This window comes from Sciurus carolinensis, chromosome 1, assembly GCF_902686445.1.
Source record: "Sciurus carolinensis chromosome 1, mSciCar1.2, whole genome shotgun sequence".
NCBI classification, from domain to species: domain Eukaryota; kingdom Metazoa; phylum Chordata; class Mammalia; order Rodentia; family Sciuridae; genus Sciurus; species Sciurus carolinensis.
The window spans coordinates 94,759,734-94,765,733 of NC_062213.1; positions in this window are offsets into that span (position 1 = coordinate 94,759,734).

Below are 6,000 nucleotides of genomic sequence, written 5' to 3' on the forward strand. Positions count from 1 at the left end.
TTATTAATAATGTGCCTCTGGCTACAATGTGGCTGCTTCAGCTAGCCTCAGAGCCATCTTCAAGCTACAGGGGCCACAGGAAGAAGGGGTGCTGCTGCTGCTGCTGCTCCTCTACCTCCTCTTCCTCCTCCTCCTCCTCCAGCTCTCTCTTATTTGGTAGAAAAATTTTGGCTGGGGTGTAGCTTAGTGGTAGACTGCATGCTTAGCATGTGGGAGGCCCTGGGTTTTATCCCCAGCACCAAAAATAAAAAGAAAGTAAATCTTCCTAGCTGATTTACCTTCAAGGAACAGATTTGGCTCAAGTATCCACGTGTTTATTGCTATACCTGTATCTGCAAAGATCAAGGGTGTGCTCTGACTGGGGTTGGGGCAGAGACTCCCTTCTGCAATCACAGACCTGCTTGGTTCCCCATAGAAACTGGATTTCTGTTAGCAGGAGAGCATGGCTTTGGGTAGAAGTGAAGAGTGTGTGCCACAGACATCATGCATCTGAGGGGCCAGTGGAACTTCTTGAGGAAGGTGTCCAGGGAGCATCTGGAGGTGAGGGTCTAGAGTTTAAGAGAGTAAGAAGCTCAGAGTAGTTGTTGCTTTGGGATATCAGGGTGAACCTTGAAGCTCATGGGAAAGGCTTCTCCTACAATGTCTAAAGTACAGAAGAGCAAAAGAGGAGCATAGGGCTGGAATCCCTTTCCTGTTATTTCAACTGGGAGAAATCTCTTCAGCCATCTCCCCAGCTTTGGAGCTCCATCATGGAAAAGGTGGGTGAAGTGTACACAGGAGAACCTTCACACTCAGTGCACTACTAACCCTTTTTCCCACCTTCCTTCCTTTTCTTCTTTTTCTTCTCCTCCTTGTTCTCCTCTTCCTTCTCCTCCTCCTTTTTTTCTGTACCAGGGACATTCTACCACTGAGCAAAATCCCCAATCCTTTTTAAAAATGTTTAATTAATTAATTTTTAAAATTATTAGTATTTTGGTACCAGGATTGAACTTAGGAGCACTTAACCACTGAGCCACATCTCCAGTCCTATTTTGTATTTTATTTAGAGACAGAGTCTCACTGAATTGTTTAGCGCCTCACTTTTGCTGAGGCTGGCTTTGAATTTGCGATCCTCCTGCCTCAGCCTCCCGAGCTGCTGGGATTATAGGCTTGAACCACTGCGCCTGGCTTCTTAAATTTTACTTTGAGGCAGAATCATGATGAGTTGCCCAGTCTGGCCTCCAACTTGGGATCCGCCTGCCTTAACCTCCTGAATCATCAGTATTACAGGCATGCACCACTGTGCCTAGCTCTGTCTATAATTTTTCATGATAACAACGTATAAGAGCAAGAGTTAAGAGACTTTTATATAAGAAGCATTACTTTATTTATTTACTTTTTTCCCCCTTTTTTTGGCAGGGCTGGGAATTGAACCCAGGACCTCACAGATATTAGGCAAATGTGCTACCACTAGGCTACATCCCCAGCTATTATATATTTTTTTTTTGTAATTACAGAATTACATGATCAGTGCAGAAAACTAGGAGAAATACAAAGAAATACAGTCATTCATAGAAGTTTAGTCTCAGGAGCAAACACAGTTCTTGATTCTTTCCTCAGGGTTCTGTGATTTTTTATGGTGAATATCTTTGAGAGGTTATAGTTTAACACCCATGTTACAGCCAGTTTGGAATCCCTTACATTTGTGTAACATTTTACGATGGTCCAGTATTTTCAGTTGTACATTTTATCACATACTATTTCATCTTTATAGACTCCTACACACTGTGAGGTGGAGTTACATCCCCTCTGAGCAGGAGAAGGAATGGAGGCTCAGACAGGACAGGTGATGGTATTTAGCACTCACATGGTTGCCCTTGGTGGGGTGTTTTAGTCATTTTTTGCATCTCTGTGACCAAAATACCTGATAAAAAAAACTTAGAGAGGGCTGGGGTTGTGGCTCAATGGTAGAGCACTTACCTAGCATGTGTGAAGCGCTGGGTTCAATCCTCAGCACCACATATAAATAAATAAATAAAAATAAAGGTCCATTAACAACCAAAAACATATTAGAAACAACAACAACTTAGAGGATAGAAAGATTATTTGGGGCTCATGGTTTCAGAGGTCTCAGTCCATAGACAGTTGACTCCATTGCTCTGGGCCTAAGGTGTGGCAGCACATCATGGGGCAAGGGCCTAGTAAAGGACAGCTGCTCTGCTTATGGCAGGGTCAGAAGGCAGAGGTGGGTGGAAGGTGTCACAGGGAAGATACACCTTTCTAGGGCACCCCCCATGCACGCAGTGACCCCCTGCTCTAGCCACACCCCACCTGCCTTTAGTTACCACCCAGTCAGTCCTTTCAAACTGGAGTAGACTGATTAGGTTACAGCTCTCATAATTCGATCATTTTACCTGTGAATATTCCTGCATTAACAGATGCCTTGGGAGAACCCCCCATATTCAAACCATAACTTGGGACTTGGATTCACCCTGCACTATTTCTTCTATACCTTGCTGCCTGGCTATTCTGGAGATTAAGGGAAGGCTTTGGCAGAACGTGCTGATTTAGCTGTGAGCAGTTGGAGAGTGTGCATAGAGAAGGGGCTGCAGGAGGCCAGCTCCCTCCAAACCAAAGCCCCAAGAGTGGACTGTAGAGGGAGAGGGGATAGGTGGGAGGTCCTAGAGGGAATATGAAGGAGTTTATGGGGTTCATGGGACAGGCTCTGAGATGCAGTACCTTAGGGCTTAGGCCTGACCTGGCCTGTCCCTGCAGGTAGTAGATATCCAGATAGAGGCTTTTTGCTAGGTCATGCACAGGATGCCAGATAAGGTAAATTGTGCAAAGTTCTGGGTTTGGGTCCCAGGTGGGGAAACTTATTTAAACTTTCTGAGCCTCAGTTTTGTTTTGTTTTTGTCTGTGAAATGGAGGCAAGACTACTTTCTCCATGGAATTATTATAGCAATCAAATGAACTAACACATATGCAGGGATATGGTGCTAACTTGTGGGTGTACACTGTTCCTTGGTACTGTGGCTGTGTGGTTCCAGCCTTCATGGGTTGATTGGAGATAAATTTGCTGTTACTGGGAGTCTTCAGAATATCAGGAAAGCAGGGAAGAGGAGTCCCAGGAAGATAAACACTTACTGTACCAGGTAGTATGTGACAAATGCTCCAGCGACAAGAGTTCTGAGGTGCAGAGGGGACAGAGAGATGGGTGGTGGAAAGGCTTTTGAGGGTTCCCTTGATCAGAATGGTGGGTAAGGTCATCCCATGTCCAAAGAACTCCAGACCACAATGCCTGGCACCTGCAGGGGCTGAAGGAAGGAGATGGGGAGAGGACCTATCTTTGGAGCCCATTCTTCTCTCCTCCCTATTTCTTCTTCCTGTCTCCAGCTAGTTGCCCCGACCCTTTCCTGCTTTTCCTGTCCACGGCCTGGGCATCATCAAGTTTACCAACCACGTGTCAAGCATTGTCAGGTCCTGGGGATCCTGACCTGGGTCTTAAACAAGAGTAAGAATGGACTAAGTAATGGTACGGGGAGGGTAAAAAGACCTAGAAGGGAGACATAGCTTGGGTGGGGGAGCAGGAAGGGGACTAGAACCACCTAGAAAAGTGGGGCAAGAGGAATGCTAGGTGGAATGTGGTAAACAGCCTTGCGGGGAGATTGCACATTGCTGTGGACTCAGAAAAAGAGCACGTATCCCAGGAATCTCAGGTTCGCAGTCAGGAAGATGCTCAGGCAGATATCATGGGGAAGATCCCTTGGAGACAAGGCTGAGGGCTTTGTAGAAAAAAGGGCATGGAGGCCGCCCCAGGTTGGCCTCAGAAATGAGCTGAGGGGTTGGATTAGATTGGGGACACTGCGGCCCAGGACTTTAAGGCAGAGAGTTAGGAAAGAGTTGGAGAGTGGATAATGGGTAAGGTGCCCTGGGAATAATAACAGCATTAGCTCACATTCCAGGCTCACTGGAAGCACTTTGCGTACATTAGCCCACTTTATCTTCACACTCATTATAAAAGGTAGATAGTATTATTATCCTAATCTTGCAGATGAGTAAACTAAAACGCAGAGGATATGATAACATCCTTGAGATCACACAGCTAGTAAGTGGCAAAGTCAGATTTGTGACAAGGTAATCCATACTGAGAGCTCTGTTTTAACCACTGTCCTGTACTATCCAGCTGCCCTAGAGAGGGACAATGAGTGCGAGCAGAGGCCACTGGGATGTGGAGAGCAATGATCTCTCCAGGATGCTGCAGAAGTTTGGATGGGCTGCCGGAGGTGGGGGTACAGGTGGGAGGGGGGAGATGGGGTTATCTTTTCAGCATCAGGAGCCCAGGTGGGAAGCAGGGTTGTGAAGGCTGAAAAAGTAAATACTTCATCACCCAGATATTTTTTTGCTAGAGCCCCACCAGACACTTCCATCCTGGGCTTCTAATGCCCACTCAGACATATGTGAAACTTACATTTCATTTGTTACTAAATTCTTCCTGGACTCTGGTGTAGTTCTGGCTGTAACCCATACTGTTCATTCCTGCTTATCCCCCAAGGCGGGTTTTCAGTCTCTTATTGTATGAACTACTCAATTTCCTTTTTTTTTTTTTTTTCTTTTCCCACTAGGGATTGAACCTGGGGTAGGGTTTGGAGGAGGGGGGTCTTGCCACTGAGCTACATCCCCAGTCCTTTTATTTTATTTTTTGGTTCCTGGGATTGAATCCAGGGGTGCTTAACCACTGAGCCACATCTCCAGTCCTTTATATATATATATATTTAAAAAATTTTTTTTTCTTTAGTTGTCAATGAATCTTTTATTTTATTTGTTTATATGTGGTGCTGAGGATCGAACTCAGGGCCTCACACATGCCAGGCAAACACTCTACCACTGAGCCACAACTCCAGCCCCTTTTTTAATATTTTATTTGAAGATGGGGTCTTGCTGAGTTGCTAAGTGCCGTGCTAATCTGCTGAGGCTGATTTTGAACTCGGGAACCTCCTGTCTCAGCTCTGGAGTTGCTGGGATTACAGGCATGTGCCTGGCTCCCCAGTCCTTTTATATGTTTTATTTTGAGACAAGGCCTTGATGAATTGCTCAGACTGGTCTTGCCATAGCCTCTGAAGTTGCTGGGATTATAGACACGTGTCACTATGCTTGGCTAACAACCAGATGTTGAGTAGCAGAGTCTGGTAGTTTGGGAAGGCTTCAGAATGGAGGGAAGGATTTTTAAAATATTAGATGGGGAAACCTGGACCCAATTGTAGATAGAGAGGACAAAACCCATGAAGAGGTCCTGGAGATGCATGAGGGAAACTGAGGACCAGGAGGAATAGGAACCGTAGGGTTAAGGGCTAAGAATTTGTCTCAGTAAAGTGGGGAGCAGCTATGTCTCCAAGTGCAGGTGGGGAGGAGCGTGTGGTGGGCGGAGAGATGAGAAGTACTGGAAGGGAATCCTGAGCACCTGTTCCCCCAGGCCACCTACTCCTTCAGTCAAAGAGCTTGGCCTTGGACACAGATTTCAGGAATTCAAATCCCAGCACTATTATTTACTGGGTTGTGATCCTGGGAAAATTACAGCTGTGCCTATGTTTCTTCATTTAAGAAATGAGTATAATAACAATGTCCAGCCAGGAGTGGTGGCCCACGCCTGTAATCCCAATGGCTCAGGAGGCTGAGGCAGGAGGATCGCAAGTTCAAAGCCAACCTCCACAATTTAGCAAGGCTCTAAGCAACTTAGCAAGAACCTGTCTCAAAAAAAAAAAAAAAAAAAAAGGAGGGAGCTGGGGATGTGGTTAAGAGCCCTTTGGTTCAATCCCTGGTACCAAAAATAAATAAATAAATAACAATGCCCACCCATAGATCATGGGGAGGATTAAATGGAAGAGCTAGTGTGTTTGGCATATGGAAAGACTCTGGGATTAGTTATTATAGTAATTATGATTTTCATTTTGTAGGACTCTCAGAAATAATAGCGAATTTCAACTAGCTTCTGCCCCTGACTACTGACATAGGACCTCCAGT